Here is a 19,680-nt window from a genome sequence, read left to right as displayed (position 1 = left end):
TTATGTTTTTCAGTTACATTTGGGCTTTCAGCTGTTGCTTGGCAGGAGCCATCTCCCCTACTTTTTTTTTAATCATTCCCTAAAACATTCTAGTTTACCAGATGGTTTTCTTTACAATGTAAAGCCCATTGTTTGCTGCTAACTGGAGTCATTGTTTTTCCCAGAGTAAGGAAAAAATACATATTGAATACAAAATGGGGCTTCTTTCATAAGGTAGAAAGTTTATTTAATATAAAATGAGCATCTAACCTGGCACATTCAATTGCATACTGAAGACCCAGGGATTTACTTGAAAACGAGCCAAGTGCATTTAAAATTCTTATTACCCAGCAATGGGCAGTTCTGGGTTACATGCATATTAATCAACAGGGACTGCTGGGAACCCAGATGTGCAGGTGTTTTTCCTACATAAATGTGCGTGTAAAAATGATTTGCATATTCAATTTCTCATGGCAACTCATTGGATCAGCCTGTAGTTGGGTGATTTCCTGAAAATCTCAACTGAGAGTCTTCATTTATTTAGGTCCATAGGAAAAAAAAATAGAAACAGGAAAACAGTCTCAAAAATATAAAGAAATACTTGGTTTCTTTGAAAACCCCTGTGGGCCATGTGATTTATACAAAAAAGTCTGTGCCACACAGGATAATAAAAATAATCATGATGATACAAATATAAATAAAAGAAAAATGAAACAGATGAGTAAGTTTTATAAACTGTGGATAAAATAGGAGCAATAAACTCAAGGTAAAAATGGTAGCAAGTGATTTTTGGTCTAAATAAGTTGTAAAAATTCTCATTGAACGTGGATAGACCAAGAAATTATATACAGGATTCTCACTGAAAACCACTTACCATCAAATGCATTATCACACTCAAAAACTGTAAGATTGAATAAGTAACCTGAAAGATGAGAGCAAATAGATTCTTAATCCACTCTCTGGTTGTTGTGGGGCTCTGGAAAACATTCTTCATACTCTGTTTCAGTGGTGTGTGTGTGTGTTTAATGACCAATAAGATCATTGATTTTTCTCAAAAAAATGAATAAACTTACACTTGTCATGATGAGCACTGAGCAATGTATAGAATTGTCGAATCACTCTTTTGTACACCTAAAACAAATATAGCACTATATGTTAACTATACTAGAATTAAAATTTAAAACCTAACTTTAAAAAGTGAAAAAACAACTAAATTGTGGGAAAGAGCCAGACTCTTGTCAATCAAGGCATCTGTCCCACAGTTTGATCTTTCTGAATCCTAGCATTTTGGCTATGAATGGATACATTTAGGTATTGGAGAGATAAATATCCTATTGAGATATGCTCTTGATCATACCACATGAAATCAAAGAAATAAGCCCCACTGCCCTATTCAAATAGTGTTTTATCTCATTCTTCAGCCAAAATCTCACATTTAATTGAGAAGAAGCTGGCCCCCAAGAGCGCATTCTATATGACATTCTGGGAAAAACAAATCTGAAGTCAGAAAAGAGACCAAATAGTTATGGGGAACTGGGGATGAAAGGGATATACTGAATACAAAGAAGCAGGGGGAACTTTGGGGAATGGCAGAAATGTTCCACACCATGATTACAGTGACAGTCATATGGTGGTGTGCATGTTATTCCTCAATAAACGTAACCTTAAAAATCACACAAGCACTTTTGCCATGGGTAATCAGAGTGATTTAATGTGGGAAAAAATTCTTGACTTCATTGCCATTTCTTCTCCCATTGAACATGCATTCACTCAGTGACCATAATTTAATCATACCCACAATTGTTATTTTAGTCATCAGTGCTGAATTAAGACCAGGAGACACATTGTTGAATGTCAGTTCCTCTGTGAATGAAGCAGTGTGCTGGTTGGCATCCTTTGCTTCCCTGAGCTCTGCCCTTTGGGGTTCTTACATTGCTCTGTTCCATCAGCACTGATCACAGGGTACCTTTTCCAAGTCTACGTCTGGCATGTGAAATAAGCATTGGCTAAATGACAAATCTCTTCTTATATGGCATGGATGGCAGGTGGAAAGCAGAATAAAAAGTTATTGAGCACTCCCTCATCATATATGCACTAGGTATGTGTTCACAGAGGTGATTTCTATTTTGCATTTTAGTGGTTTCATCGAACTTAGTATACATACATGTGTCATTACTTTTCCACATTGTGTATTACTGGGATTGTAACATTATCCAACACTGTCATAAAGGAATCTGCCAAGAGCTTTTTTTCCTCCTTTCTACCCAGATATTATATGTCATTATTAATGTTGTATTTGCAAGTTTTTTGGACAGAGTATGGCATTTACCCTTTTTGGCAGTGAGGAAAGCAACAAACATGAAGGCGTATTCCCAAATTTTCTTAACAGACAATGTGGTGAAGAGAAAGAGAAAATATTTAGATTATTTTCTTAGTTCATATTCATACTCCCACTGCTTAAGTAAATTCCTTATGCTAAAGATTCATTTGTCCCTGTATAATGAGGTTCAAATCCTATGTTCACCCCAAAGTTCTATTCATTACATCCACAGGGTTGTTTTGAAATAGCATTTATGTAATTATTGTGTTGGCACTTTCATGCATCGATGAACCACTTATGAGCCATGGAACCATTTTTATAAATTGCAATTCTAGTACAATATAACTGCAACAAAGAAAAATGGGAAATTCACAAATTTAAATGGTAAGATGTGAATGATATGTAAACACATTAGAAAAATTACCTGGACCCCGTTAACCAAGAGTTAACTGGGACAAACTGGTCAACCTTATTCAGTGCAGACCTCATAGCATGTGTGCTGTGATGTTTAGTCACAGTTCCGTAGCATTCATACCTTGCATTTCAAAGTCAATTCATGTATTTAAGCAAAATACGTTTTTGCCTTTTTTAAATTGTGTATGCTATATTTTTTAACTCTGAAATAAGCCAGCTGCCAAAAGGGTCCTTGCTAAACCACCTGGACCTCTGCAAACCACACTTTGACAACTTTTATTCCAAAGAACTTATATCCTTTTCTCTTTGCAGCTAAGAAAACTAGATCCAGTCAATTAGTCAAGTTCTTTCCCCAAGGTCACACAGCTAATTAATCACAGCTGGCAAGAAATCCAGCTCCTCATCTCCTGCCTGTTAAGGTGGTGCCCTCCAATTGCACCTCATGCCCACTGCCCCCTGATTGATTACTGGCAGTCCGCCTAGATTGGGATTCTCAGACCTCAGTAAGCATTGGTATCACCTAAAAGACTTGTTACAGTACATATTACTAGCCCCCCCCCCCTCCAAGTTTCTGATTCAGTAGTTCTAGAGTAGAGCTAAAGATGTGCATTTCTAACAAGTTCCCTCGTGATGTTGATGGTACTGGTGCAGGCACTACAATTTGAGAGCTACTGATGTCTTGCTTTCCTCTGACAGTCCTCTAAAATAGTGCTTCCCAAATTTTGACTTGCATCCAAATCACTTAGGGATCTTGCTACAATAGAGTTTGTGCATTTCCAATGAACTCCTAGGGAATGCCAGTGCTGCTGATCTTTGGACGTTCTATGCTTCAAGGAAACTCCAAAACATGCTCAGCCACCAAGCGAACACCCTGCGGAAAAACTAGAAACATGCAAGGTACACCAGGAAAACACAGAATACCTCAAGTGTAGTATTGCTTCCGAGAGGATGTGCTTGGATACACACAGCAACAATCCCCACCAATCTGAGGAGGCAGGGCGTGTCATTCATTTCCAGTTCTACGTCATCATAACTACCATTTCCTAAGGGCCTCTGAGGTTGACTAGCGTGGTCTCTGTCTTACTCTCACCTTTCCTTTAAGCAAGGTAGCGCTTTAACATGTCTCCCAAGGGGATGGAACCCATATGCTTGTGTGAAAGGAGAATGTGGAGGGGGTGCAAAGCTACGTGTATTTTGACCTGGTACTAAGTGGCCTGTCTTGCAACCAAGGATTACACCTGCTTTATTATAGTGCCTTTTAAACTCAAGGATCCATTACAAAAAATATCAGACCAGAGCAGTTGTGTGGAGCTTCATACCTCAGGTTGACACAGCCTTAGGATCAAAAGTTGTTCGTGTAATAGCATAGCCCCTTTCACCTTCCTCCTCTCTCTTATGCTTTACCAGTTGCAATTTCGACATTGGTTTCAAAGCATCTCTAGTTTTCCATCCTAAAACACTGAGACTTCTGCCTTTTGCAGATTAAACTTAAGTGAAAAGCTTATGCCTTGGCATGCTCCTTTTTATTCATTTCTTAATTTTTTCAGGAATATTACATGTCATTCATCCAGCAATGCTTTGTGTCATTTTATCGCTAACACTTACTATGTGTCATTCTTAAATATTTCCTGCCCTGTACTAGACATTGAGTATGATCCAGATCATACTCTTGCCTTTGTAGAGATTTACATTAGTCTAGAGGGCATGTGCGAGAGAGAAGGGCCCAGGCTGGCAAACAGTATCAATCCATTTCCTAATGTGCCTTTTTGTGGCAAGTGCAAAGAGAGCCTGAGCTAGGAAAAGCTTTAAGAAGTGACCTCCAAACTACTTTATCCTGAGGGTGACAGGGAGGTAATAAAGGGTTTTTAACCAGTGTAGGTGACCTGATCTGATTTGCATTTTAGAAAGATTACTCTGTCTGCTGTTTGGAAAGACTGGAGAAAGAGGGACAGGGAAATCAGTTAGGAGAAAAGAAATCCAGAAAGGAGAGAATGGTGACATAAACTAGTGGGGGATAGAAAGAAAGAGAAATATTCAAGCCACAGAAGATTGAATCAATGAGACTTGAGGATTAATTGGTTTGGGGTGGTAAGAGACAGAGAACACAAGGATAATTCTCAGGAATAAGAAGAGATTCCATTTGCTGGATGCTGTGCGGCCATGCAGGATAGAGTGGGCCTGTTTTACAAATAAGATTAAAGTTCCAAAAGGTTAACCACATGCCCAAAGTCTAAAGAATTAATGAGTGAATTGTAGAACCCAAGTTATCCTGACACTAAAGCCATAATCCTGATCAGTGTGGTTAATTTTGGTTTCAATTAATTAATTGTCAGCCTCCTCAGGCTCTGAAGGCAGACTGCCTGAATGTGAATCCAATTTTCACCACATGCTAGTGGTGTGACCTCAAGCAAGTCATTTAATCCCATTAAACTACATGTTTCTCATGTATAAAATGAAGATAGAAATAGTTGTGACTCCTTGTGTTTGTTTAACACCATGCCTGGCACACATAACACTCTGCAAAGCTGAGCTACTGGCATCGTTTTATTACTTAGCAGCTACTCTTCCTGGTATTCCCAGAGTGGGCATATTTATTGCAGGTATGAGGATAGAAGGACCCAGATCTTTCACAGTGCCCAGAGGCACGAGGAATGTGGCAAACACCCTTGGCTCACAATCCATTTGCCACTTTCTCAGAGGTTCACCTGTCCCTCTTCTTCTCCCGTATCTCTAAAGGGGGAATCCTCCATAACTCAAATGTATCCATTTTCATTACTTTAAACGCCATCTATGCTATGATCATACTCATATATCTATCTCCAGTCCTCTACCTTATAGCCTTATATATTCAACTGCCTCCTAACATCTCCATACAGTTGTCCAAGAGTCCAAAACTGAGCTCCTGATTTTCTTTCCATAGCCCCCTCCTCCTGTAGCCTACCTCTTTGTAATTAATGGAAATTCTTTTCTTCCATTTGCTTAGGCTAAAAATAGTTGTTATATTTGACTTCTTTTTTTGCACCTCACAGCTAGTTTGTAGCAAATCCTATTGGCTATGGCTTCAGAATATATCCAGTCATGCCACTTGCCACCACCTCTACTACTCCTGCTCTTATCTGAGCCGACTTTGTCACTCCCTCATTCACCTCCCTGCTTCTCTCCTTTCTAGCTATGGAATATGTGCCACAAAGCATCTATGGTGGTCCTTTACAGCATAAATCAGATCATGACTGCCTCCAACGGTGTCCCATGATCCAAACACCCTACATGATCTGCACCCCTGTTATCTTTTTTTTAGCTAATTGCCTACGGTTCTCCCTTTTAGTAACTGCTTCAGCCCCATGAGCATCATTGTTGGTCATGGAACTTATCAGGATGTTGTCATTGCAGGGTCTTTGCACTTGAAGTGCCCTTGGCCAGGAGAGCTCTTCCTCCAGTCACACAGCTACCTGCCTCACTTCTGAGTCCTCATCTTGCTCATCTCCTTGGGGCAGCCTTTTCTGGTCACTCTTTAATAATTTCCTTACTGAAAGTAAGTGACATGAGTGAATTTATCATTTTGTTCACTGCTGCACTCTCAATACCTAGAACAGTGCCTTACACAACAGTCCCTTAATAAATATTTGTGGAATGATTACAGCCATTGAAATTTTCTGCTGTTTATGAGTTCAATCCTATTTTACATTAGATATCTGTTTGACTAATTCTGCACCTCAACACATCTCATTTATAGCTTCAGGTAAACAAGAGGTCCCCCAGCAGTAAGTAACTGGTTTACTTTTCTGTCCTGGGCTTACCCTATATGCTGCCCACTTTGTACCAATTCAAGCTGTTGGCCATTTCCCCCCACCTTTTTCTGCCATTTGTTGCTCCTCTACAGTCCTTCTCAGGCTTCTTTCCAGTCAAAACTAGCTTTGGATACAGGTTCCACCAAGGTATCTCCACCTCTTCCTCATGAAAATTTTATAGAAATTTATATTTTGGGGCAACTGCATGGCTCAGTTGGTTAAACATCTCCCTTTGGCTCAGATCATGATCCTATAGTCCCAGGATCCATCCCCACGTCAGGCTTTCTGCTCAGCAAGGAGTCTGCTTCTCTCCCTGCCACCTCACCCTGCTTGTGCTCTCTCTTTCTCTCACCCACTCTCTCTCTCAAATAAATAAAACCTAAAAAAAAAATAGAAAAAAAATTTGTTTTGTACAAACTTAAATAATTACTACCTTTACTTGCAAATCAAGCTTCTTAAATAATGGCGCTCACTGTTTATTCAGATCAGTTACTGTAGATGTTTTAAAACACAGTATTATTATAACACTTCTTAACTATCTTTGCAATAACAAATGGAAAAACAAAATGCAAAATATCACAAACTTTAAAAAATTGATCATATAAAGTTTGAAAAGCAGTGATGATTACCTTTTACAAGAAATACAATTAACCAGAATCGTTTCTATTTCTGCCCACAAATATGCTTCATATTGAGCTGCCAATCTAAAATTAACAAAACCCTTCCACGTGGATGGACCTGGAAGGTATTATGCTGAGTGAAATAAGTCAATTGGAAAAGGACAAACATTATATGGTCTCATTCATTGGGGGAGTATAAAAATTAGTGAAAGGGAATAAAGGGAAAGGAGAGAAAATGAGTGAAAATACCAATGAGGGGCAGCCACAGTGGCGCAGCGGTTTGGCACCGCCTTCAGCCTGGGGCGTGATCCTGGAGACCCCGGATCGAGTCCCACGTCGGGCTCCCTGCATGGAGCCTGCTTCTCCCTCTGCCTGTGTTTCTGCCTCTCTCTGTCTCTCTCTGTCTCTCTCTCTCTGTGTGTGTGTGTGTGTGTGTGTCTCTATGAACAAATAAAAAATCTTAAAAAAAAAAAAAAGAAAATATCAATGAGGGTGACAAAACATGAGAGACATCTAACTCTGGGAAACGAACAAGGGGTAGTGGAAGGGGAGGTGGGAGGGGGGTTGGGGTGACTGGGTGATGGGCACTGAGTGGGGCACTTGGTGGGATGAGCACTAGGTGTTATGTTATATATTGGCAAATTGAACAACAATAAAAAAATTTTTAAAAATTAAATTAACAAAGCCGTTTCTGAACAGTTTATGTTCAAAAGAACAACTTTAAATTATTTTTTGGTGGGAAAATTGTGGTCACATTTCATAGAGTAAATCAGATATTTGTGAAACTATGCATAGGTTTTTTTTCACATTGTTAATATAGATTAGGCACAAAATAGCATGTATGATAAGAAAGTGTCCATGTATTTCATATGACAAGTATTTCTAAATACTAATCAGGGTATGTATTTTAAAAAGGTACCAAACTACATTATAACTTAGAATGAAAAACAGTGACTACTTAAAATTGTTGACCATATTAAAGGATAGAAAACTTAAAATAGTGTCAAAATTAGTCAAGTTTCAAGGATTTCCTACTAACTCGAAATGGCTAGAATCTAAAATAATTCATAGGGGATCCCTGGGTGGCGCAGCGGTTTGGCGCCTGCCTTTGGCCCAGGGCGCGATCCTGGAGACCTGGGATTGAATCCCACATCGGGCTCCCGGTGCATGGAGCCTGCTTCTCCCTCTGCCTGTGTCTCTGCCTCTCTCTCTCTCTCTGCCTCTCTCTCTCTCTCTATGTGACTATTATAAATAAAAATTAAAAAAATAAATAAATAAAATAAAATAATTCATAATGGATGTTTTAGAATGCTGGGTTTAAGGCGTTGGGGTTCTGTCCAGCTGGAATAACATGGCTTCAATTCTGATACATTAGGGCTACCTGTTGGCTCACACACAGATGCAGCTGAATTGTTATTAGCTGCATGTAATTTCAACATTAATCTCAACCCAGGTTTTTGAGAATATTATACCTGTATCATACTTCTCAAATCAATATAGTTCTAGTAACATCATATTTGTCATGTGATACTTTGACACCTAAAAATGGGAAGTTATTTTTTTTTTTAAGATTTTATTCATTTATTCATGAGAGACACAGAGAGAGAGATGTAGAAACATGAGTAGAGGAGAAGCAGGCTCCATGCAGGGAGCCCATGTGGGACTCGATCCTGGGACTCAGGGATCACGCCCTGAGCCAAAGGCAGACGCTTAACCTCTGAGCCACCCAGGCATCCCCTAAAAATGGGAGGTTATGAAATTATTGATAAAGTACCAAATCCATGTGATTTCTTTGTATCACTGTATCTCTAATACTTGTAAAATGTCATCATTTTCATGTAAATGTTAATACTTTTCTAAAAATATTAATACTTTAAATGTTAACATTTTTAGAAATCACTGATAATAAAGCCATATGTAACTATGAAATTACTGTGGATTATAAGAAGATGATATTTTAGGGCATTAAAAAGATTTCTCTGTTTCAGAGTATTCAGAAACTAATTAATTTCCATTTTATGTTAACATCATTATATGCTTAAAATGAGGTAATTGAGATATATTTAATTTCCTTTCAGATTATAGCTTGCTTTTATCATCTTTCTCAACTATTCACATTTGTGCTTTTGATTTATGGTTTTTGTCTTCTTGTATTCTTTCATCATTCATTTTTATTTCTCTCTTTTCTCTCCTTTTTAATTATTCTGTTATAGGCCATCATAAAATGGAAGAAAATTCCAGAATATAATTCAGCTACTACATACTAGATAACCATATTAGGACAAGCACATAGCTGTAGGATGCATAACAATCTGTCATTATGCCTATAAATTAGAAAATAAAATTTAAGTTTAGAAGATAGAAAATGTTATTGCCAGAGAAAACAAGAAATTTCTACATATCTTTTTCTAAAAGACCTCTTTTGGTTCTTCTTCACATATTGTGATTGCGTGTTTTCTCCAGTGGGAGATTGTCAGCATAGCACATGAAAAAGATATGGAAAATTAATGTCTTCCTTTAGTGGGTTATATTTTAACATAGACACTTTGAATTGCAAAATTCATTGATAGAATATACTAGTCTACAAATTAACATTTAACTTTTAAAAGATATGTGAAAGAAACTTTAAAGGATTTCTAAAATATAAAGTTTTGATATATACTGGAAATATGCATCTTATATATTATTATGCAAGAAAATCTTATTCCTCAAATATTCACATATTTCTGAATTGAAACAGCTTTTCAATTAACACTTGAAAAATAGAAATTTTATGAATATGTTTTTTTTTTTTTAAATGCTCATGTCAAATAGCATTCCTTCCCTTCCTTAGCAAATTTAGTTAGGCACTGACTTTCAAGCTTATAATTCTGTGGCACCTCCTTTATGAATTGCTCCAGGATATTTCATGAGGTTGGAAGAGAGACCATAATTTAAGGTTGGATGACTTTAGCAACCATCTTCCTTCTCATAGATTCTGTTTGTGTGCCAGGTAGTCATCTAACATTAACTTGGTTTTCAAAGCAAAGACCTTTTTTTTTTTTTGGCAATGGTGACACAGGTTAGCTAGACTTAATTGTGGATCATTTTTAATGTCTAAAAATATTAAGTTACTATGATGTACACCTGAAACCAATGATGTAGGAATCCACCTAACTGACACAAATCAGCCTTTTATCATATGGGCACTGGAGCTTCCCATTCATAAGCTGATGGCTGAGTCCTAACTTGGAGTACAGAGAATGACCCTCATGGTAGGCAGAGAGGTACTGTGGACACAGAATGGCTGGGTTTAAATCCCAAATCCACTTTCTAACAACATAGCCATGGGCAAGTTACTTGAATTCTTCCTCCTGGTTTCTATGTGTTTAAAATGGGGATAGTCATTAAAGTGACGTAGGGTTACAGAGAGTGAATGAGTTAATTCATATAAAGCACTGGAAACAAGAGATACTGAATACTATCTTTGATTTTCAGTTTAAAACTGCCTTGCCTCATTATTAAAATATCCAAGATATTTTAGGCCGTGAGAGTCTGACATGGAAGTCCTGTGAGCTACCACAGATAACACACACATATTTCCACCTACCAAAAGAGAGAATGCAAATGTATCTGCTTCATTGACAGAGATACTTTTGGAAGCAATGTTTTTCTTTTAATAAAAAAAGGGACAAAATCCTAAAGGTTTTCCATTCTGCCATTTAGCCTCAAATATTCCTGCTTTATTTGGTGAATAAATGTAAGTACTGTGTCCTTGAGGGGAAAACCCTGAACTTCACCCTTACTATGACTTGAGGCCTTGCTTGATCTGGACTCTTTCCCATCTTTATCACATGGCATTTACCTTTTTTACTGACTGTCTCTTACCCCCAATTTCTTACTATGCATCATGACCCTTTTTTCAGGTCATGGAATATTCAAGTTCTCTCCAGTGTCAGGACGTTCATTCATGCTGTCCCCCTACCGAACTGACATGCTTCTCTTCACCCAGTCAGTCTTCTCATTTGTTAGTCTTCTCATTCCACATCAGATGGGTCTATATCAGCATCTCTGGGTTCTTTTTTATCATTATCTTGAATTGCGTCCACTTGATTTCTGTTACTTTAGAGAAGATGAGTAGGGAGAAGAGATGGGTCTTCTATGTTCCATGGACCATGTCTGTCTTTTCAGTGTTATGTTGTAATGTTGTGTTATAAATGTCTAGCACATAGTTGAGATTGAATAAATGTTTACTGAATGGATGAATGACCAGATAAATATGTTCATGCAAGTTGCTACTGTGTTTCTAAATAGGGAATCTTTCTGACTTGCTTAACAGATAAATAATAATTTAAACATGTATTTTAATGATTCATATGTTCTTACACTTTATAGTTTATTCCTAAGAATTTTTTTATTCAATTAACTCGCTCTGCAAACATTTTTTAATATAAGGAGGTAAGAGAAGAACTTTGGCTCATATGTGTCAAAATAATGGCATTCTAAATTGTGATGGACTGAATTTAATTGTTCTATAGAATTAATTTAGACACTTAATTTTATCACCTTCCTTTGCTCCTAGCTTATAAATAGGAAGTGTCTTATGTAATGATGCCTAATCTAGTATAAAGCATCCACAATCTCCAACTTTATGGCAAGATTGGCTATCATAAATCACAGGAAATACTACAATAATCTTCTTTCCATTAAAACTATTGATAAATTGTTATTGCCACATTTAATATAATTCATTCCCTTGTGTCCAGCCTGGTCTTAAAAAAATATTTGTTTAATCATGTTAATTAAAGTGAACATCAGACTTAAAGTCAAAATCTTACCTTAATGTCTTGCTATTTTAAGAAGAAAATATAGACGACTATTGAATATTTTAAAGATAAGAAAAAGGCAAAAGCAATCACTTTGCCCTCACCATGACTCATGGAGTCTTGCAATGAGTTTCATTTTTAAAAGTAACAGTATTTTCACTTTGAATACTTTATGAGGGAAAACTATATCCACCTGCTAGTGATAACAGTGGAAAATTTTCAATTTTTTTTGATCTGATAAGCTAATCAGTTTCATCCTTGGGAGTTTCAGGTTTACTGATTTAGCATAAATTCTTTTATATCCTGGCAGTACCTCTCTCATTTATTCTTCATTTGTAGCTACATTTAAGAAAAGAGACATGAGGAAAAATTGAACGTCAAGTAGTGATAGCAAAACATTCCCAGCAAGATGATTCCCAGCAGTGCTTGTATATCAGGTAGTTCTCACCATGACTGGAAGAGTTTCAAATGGTAGTGAATCAATCACACCAAAACATATGCTATTAACACAATCTAGGAGAAGCACTTCTATATGGATGAACCATTGAAAAACCCACTCTTTCATAAAGCCAATGAGAACACAGGTAAAAATCATGAAAATCAACATTGGCAGAACTGTGGATATTAACCAAACCTTATAGCAGTCCTTTGGTTATTTATGCATTTATGCAGGAAAAACAGGTGAATCTCAGTTAAAACTGCAAGCTCCATGGCTTTTTCTCTCCCTATTTCCATCTTCATATCCTCTGCTCTACTATAGCTATAAAAACAACAGCCTTATAACTACAGTAGCTATGAAACCAGCAGCCTAGCAGCCACTGGACAAGACAGAACAGATTTGGAGTCCTCCAAAATGCACCATCCCCAGAGAATTGTTATTAATTTATCTGTTTGAAAACTTCCCAGAAAAGCTCTGCTTTCAGGGCTTGTCTTTATTTGACCTGATTCAGAACTCACTCTGTGGAAGCTGCCCCTCACTAGGGCATCACTAGGTACCTCCCACTACCAAAAATAAATAAATAAATAATCAGTAGCATTTGTTTAACATCACCCTTGCCTGTGGCAGTGATATCAGTTGAGGCAAAAAGAGCCTAACAAAAACACTTAAAGGGAAAAACTGGAAAATTAGATGTCCATGGGGCTTTGAAAATCTCAGATATGCTCCTGGAAAGCTAGAACACAGCATGTGCAAGGTGGTGCACATCCTCAAGAGAGACATACAAAGGTCTTTTTTTCTCATCTTTGGCTGACCATGAACATTAAAAGTGTGCCACAGCACAAAGCCCCATGGCAAAGGCAAGAAGACTTACTAGTTCAAGGAAATCTCCATCCAACCATTGCCTAACTACTAAGGTAACCAAGCACAGACTTTAGTGACTTCACATGACAAAGAATACAGACTTTACATACTTTGACCAGGAAAGCCACAAAACAAGCAAATGGCAGCAACAATAATGACAACAAAAGAAAACCCTAAAAGTAGAGAAAACATCTGATCTGCAGAGATTTCACATTATATTATTTAGCAAGCCTTTTAAATTGAAAATCAGACATGACATACTAGATAAAAAGAATTGAGGTAAATAAGCATTTAGTATATAATTTTATGTTAACCTGACCATGAATTAGGCGGGTATACTATTTGCTATACCTGTAGGTTTCAGAGGCTAAAATTTTCTCTGGAGACTTTTTAAAAAATTTTATTTATTTATCCATGAGAGACACACAGAGAGAGACAGGCAGATTCCAGGCAGGGAAACATGATGTGGGACTCGATCTTAGGACTCCAGGATCATGTTCTGGGCTGAAGGCAGACACTTAACCAACAAGCCACCCAGGCATCCCTCTATGGAGGCTTCTAAAAGACAGACTGGTGGATACTGAGAATCACAGCTTACTGGAGCAGAAACCATAAGCAGAAGACTCTGTGAGTGGAAACTTCCAGTGTTGTGATAGGAAAACCTGAGCTGTAATTGAGGAATTGCTGGAGGCTAAATGTGGACAACTCTGAGAGTCAAAAGCTCCAGAGGGATCCAGTCTTGTAAAGGCCCCATTTTTGTGAGTTCTACCTCCAGTTTCTCACAGTGATCTGTAAGATGAAGAAAACGATTTTGAAATATATCACAGCATGTTGTTCTTCCTAACAAGACTTGATCTCCAGCGAAACCATTTGACCATAGCCTAACCTATTCAGGTTTTATCACAGGCTAACTGCCTGGGGGAAGGGAAATACCCAACTCCATCCCCCTTTAGCTGTCCTGTACCACTTAAGAGGGGGCAAAAAAAAATAAGAAGCACTGGTAAACTTCACAGCTGAAAAGCAAAAGCTCACTAAAAGACCAAGACCTAATCATGAGACTAGAGAACACTTTCCCTCCTCAACACGTTACCACCACATTACTAAAGGTCTCTTTACTCAATCCCTTTTACTCAGTTCATCATGCCAGGCTTTCAATAAAAAAAAAAATTACAGAGCATTCCAAAGGCTAAAAAACACAACTTGAAGAAAGACCAAGCATCAGAACCAGGCTTAGATATGGCAGAGATGTTGCAATTTTCAGATGTTAATCTAAAACAAGTATGATAAATATGCTAAGGGTTCTAATGGAAAAAGTAGACAACCTGTAGGAACAAATGGGTAGTGTAAGTAGAGGGATGGCAAATCTAAGAAAAAAAGTGTTTTTAAATGCTAACCTAATGGGTTCATTAGATATGTCAATAAAAACTTTCTCTTTACAAAGCAAAGAGAAAAAAAAAAGACTGAAAAAAATGGAACAAAATATCCAAGAACTGTGGGATAGCTACAAAATATTTAACACACATGTACAGAAGAAAGAAAGGAACAGAAGGAATATTTGAATGAATAATGACAGAATTTTCCTATCCAACCACATTTTCAGAAGGCTCAGAGAGCACCATAATTGCTGAGAGAGAGAGAGAGAAGAGAAAAGAAGCAACACCTAAGTATATCATATTCAAATCACCTAAAATCAAAGATACTGAAAAAAGTCTTGAAAGAAGCCCAAAAAGAAGGAAAGAAGGAAAGAAGGAAAGAAAGAAAGAAAGAAAGAAAGAAAGAAAGAAAGAAAGAAAGAGAAAAAGAAAAGGAAAAAGAGAAAACACCTTCCTATAGAGTTGCAAAATAAAGGTTGACTTTTCTTCAGAAACCACACAAGTAAGAAGAGAGTGGAGTGAAATAAAGTGTTGATGGGGGGTGTAAAAATACAAGTTAAGATGGCAGAGGAGTAGGAGTACCCTGAGCTTGTCTCCTCCCTTGAACACAGCTAAATAGTTATCAAATTATTCTGAACACCCAAGAAGTCAATCAGAGGTCTGAGAGAACAAAAAACTGCAAGTCTACAAGTAGAAAAACAAGTACATGTAAGGTAGGAGGTACAGAAGTTCACCTGAGGGAGACATAGATGAGAATATGGTGGAGGGCAGGGAGGCTGCTTAGAAGGCAAAGTACTAGAAGTGTGGGAACACAAAATCTGAACTTGTAAATTCGCTGAGGTTGGGGCCATACCTGGATGAAAGGTGCTCAGGTGGTGAAGAGGGGCAGACTCCCAGGAGTGACGGGGTGGTCTGGGGAGTCCCTGGATTGCAGGAAGAATGGGTGGTGCCATGGTGCTGTGCTGTTCCCAGGCATAGGAGCCAGGAAGTGGGCAGAAAGCCTTGGGTCTTGGTGCCGGCTTTCTACTATAAACTGTGAACTGCCTCACAGTTGTCAGGCCATTTTTCTGGGGTAGGCAGGCAAGCCTGGCAGGACCCTCCCCAGAGGACAACTGCTGGTCTGTGCTGTAGGCATCCCTGAAATTTGGAGTTTTGAGCCTCAGGCACACACCTTAGATGAAAATACTCAGACACAGCAGGGTGAACATAGAGTTCAGATGAAAATCAGGAAACAATAGGGTGCTTGACTGCTTTTCTCTGAGGGCTCACTGAAGAGTAGAGGGTGCAAACTGTCAGCTCCAAGGCTAGAGAGCTGGCCCTAGCCATTTTCATCCTGCCCATCAGTGCTGAAAGCCTTCAGGGAGCAAAACAGTGCCACCTAGTGGAGGCCAGAGCCAGGTATACCAAGTCCCACCCCACTGGGCCCTGGAAAAGCATTTCCACTGAAACAAATCATCCTGAGGTTGAGCAGAGCAGGGCCCTCACCCAGAAGACCAGCACAGCTAGCTCCACCAGGTTAACTGATCATAGAGTGCTACAAAAGCCTCAGCTCTAGGGGAAATAGGATTGAGCTTCCTTTTACTTTTATTCTTTATTTCTTTTATTTTTATTATTTTTTCATTTATTTTCTTTTTTTTAATTTTTTTATTATTTATTTATGATAGTCATACAGAGAGAGAGAGAGAGAGAGAGGCAGAGACATAGGCAGAGGGAGAAGCAGGCTCCATGCACCAGGAGCCCGACCTGGGATTTGATCCCGGGTCTCCAGGATCGCGTCCTGGGCCAAAGGCAGGCGCCAAAGCGCTGCACCACCCAGGGATCCCTTTTTCATTTATCTTCTTATATTTTCCGATTCCTTTTTTGTTTCTTGATTTTTTAAATTTTATTTATATATAAATACTTTTCATATATACATATATGTACTTGTCTACTCTTGTTTTATTTTATTTTATTTTGTTTTATTTTATTTTGTCATTTTGGGATCTAGATTCTTTTAACAGCTGACCAAAACATACCGGGGACTGAGGGTTTTTTCTGGTTTTCTTATTTTGTGTTTTTGTTTTTTCTTGGGGTTTGTTGTTGTTTTCTTTTTCTTTGTTTTTGTTTTATTTTGGTTTGTTTTTATTGTTCTTTTTTCTCTTATTTCTTTTCTTTTTAAAGATTTTACTCATTTATTCATGATAGTCACAGAGAGAGAGAGAGAGAGAGAGAGGCAGAGACATAGGCAGAGGGAGAAGCAGGCTCCATGAAGGGAGCCCGATGTGGGATTCGATCCCGGGTCTCCAGGATCGCGCCCTAGGCCAAAGGCAGGTGCCAAACTGCTGCGCCACCCAGGGATCCCTCTTTTCTCTTTTCTTTTCTGGACAAAATGACAGGATGCAGGAATTCACTCCAAAAGAAAGAACTCAAGGTAGAACTCACAGCCAGGAGTTTAATCAATATATATAAGTAAGATGTCTGAACTAGAATTTAAAACATTATAAGGATGCTAGCTGGGCTTGAGAAAAGCATAGAAGATAAAAAGATAAAAGAATTAAAATCTAGTCAGGCCAAAATTAAAAATGCTATAACTGAGATGCAAACACAAATGGAGACCATAAATATGAGATGGCAAAGCATAAGAGCAAATCAGTGATATAGAAAATAAAATCATAGAAAATAACGAAGGCGAAGAGAATGGGGAAAGAAAGGTAATGGACCACGAAGGTAGGCTTAGAGAACTCAGTGACTTAGTAGAATGTACTAAAATTCACATTATAGGAGTTCCAGGGGATGAAGAGAGAAATAAAGGGGCAGAAAGTTTTTTCGAACAGATCATAACTAAAATCTTCCCTAATCTGGAGGACACAGACATCAAAATACATGAAGCACAGAGAACTCCCATTAAATTCAAAAGCCAGCCATCACCAAAGCATATTATAGTCAAGTTCACAAAATACACAGACAAGGAAAGAATCCTGAAAGCAGCAAAAGAGAAAAGGTCCTTTACCTACAAGGGAAGACAGATCAGGTTCACAGTGGATCTAGCCACAGTGACTTAGTAGGCCATAAAAGAATGGAAGAAAATATTCAATGTGCTGAGTGGGGAAAATAAACAGCCAAGAATTCTTTATCCAGCAAGGCTATCATTCAGAATAGAAGGAGAAATAAAGAGTTTCTGGACAAACAAAAACTAGAGGGGTTTATGACCACTAAACCTGCCCTGCAAAAAAATTTTTCCCCTCTTTGAGTGGAGAAAAAAATATCACAAGCAACAAAAACTAGAAAGGGCCAAAGAACATCACCAGAAACACCAACTTTATAGGTAACACAGTAGCACTAAATTCATATCGCTCAATAATCACTCTGAATATACATGGATTATATGGTCCAATCAAAAGATATAAAGTATCAGAATGGATTAAGAAACACAAGACCCATCTATATACTGCTAATAAGAGACACATTTTAGATCCAAAGACACTTGTAGATTGAAAGTGAGAGGATGGAGAACCATCTACCATGCTAATGATGTCAAAAGAAAGCCAGAGTAGCCATACTTATATCAGACAAACTAGATTTTAAAACAATGACTATAACAGGAGATGAAGAAGGGTATTATATCATAATTAAGGGGTCTATCCATCAAGAAGATCTAACAATTGTAAATATTTGTACCCGCAACTTGTGAGCACCCAACTATATAAATCAATTAATAACAAACATAAAGAAACTCATTGGTGATAATATGGTAATAGTAGGGGACTTTACCACGCCATTCACAGCAATGGAGAGCTCATCTAAGCAGAAAATTAACAACAAAACAAGGGCTTTCAGTGACACACTGGACCAGATGGACTTAACAGATACACTCAGAACATTTCATTCTAAAGCAGCAGAATACACATTCTTCTTGAGTACACGATGAACATTCTCCAGAATAAATCACAAACTGGGTCACAAATCAGCCCTCAACAAGGAGAAAAAAGATCAAGATCATACTGTGCATATTTTCAGATCACAATGCTATAAAACAGCCAACCACAAGAAAAAAATTGGAAAGACCTCAAATGCATGGAGGTTAAAGAACATCCTACTAAAGAATGAATGGGTTAACAAGGAAATTAAAGAAGGATATAAAAAAGATACACGGAAGCAAATGAAAATGAAACCACCACAGCCCAAAACATTTGTGATATGGCCAAAGCAATCCTAAAAGTACAGGACTACCTCAAGAAATAAGAAGTTTCAAATATACAGCCTAACCTTACACCTAAAGAAGCTGGAAAAGGAATAGCAAATAAAGCCTAAAGCCAGCAGAAGCAGGGAAATAATAAAGATTATAAATGATAAACAAAAACCCAGTAGAGTGGATTAATGAAACTAAGAGCTAGTTCTTCAAAAGAATTAATAAAATTGGTAAATTTCTAACCAGACTTACCAAAAAGAAAAAAGAAAGGACCCAAATAGATAAAATCACAAATAAAAGAGGAGAGAACACAACCAACACCACAGAAATACAAACAATGATAAGAGAAGAGTAGGAAAAATTATATGCCAACAACTGGGCAACCTGAAAGAAATGGGCAGCTTTCTAGAAACTTTCAAATTACCGAAACTGAAACAGGAAGAAATAGAACATTTGAACAGACCCATAACAAGGAATTGAATCAGTCATCAAAAATCTCCCAACAAACAAAAGTACTGGGCAGATGGCTTCCCAGGAGAATTCTACTAGACATTTAAAGAAGAGGTAATACCTATTCTTCTCAAACTGTTCCAAAAAATAGAAATGAAAGGAAAACTTACAAACTCATTCTACAAAGCCAGCATTACTTTGATTTGAAAACCAGACAAAGACCGCACTGAAAAGGGAGAATTACAGGCCAATATTCCTGATGAACATGAATGCAAAACTTCTCAATAAAATATTAGCAAATCGAAAGAATTATTTACCATGATCAAGTGGTATTTATTCCTAGGCTGCACCTTTAGCTCAATATTCCCAAATCAATCAATGTGATACACCATATAATAAAAGAACGGATAAGAAACCTATGATCCTGTCAATAGATGCAGAAAAAAACATTTGACAAAATACA

Source organism: Vulpes lagopus, chromosome 7 (genome assembly GCF_018345385.1).
Source record: "Vulpes lagopus strain Blue_001 chromosome 7, ASM1834538v1, whole genome shotgun sequence".
Taxonomy (NCBI): Eukaryota; Metazoa; Chordata; class Mammalia; order Carnivora; family Canidae; genus Vulpes; species Vulpes lagopus.
Note: the sequence above shows the minus strand (reverse complement) of the source record.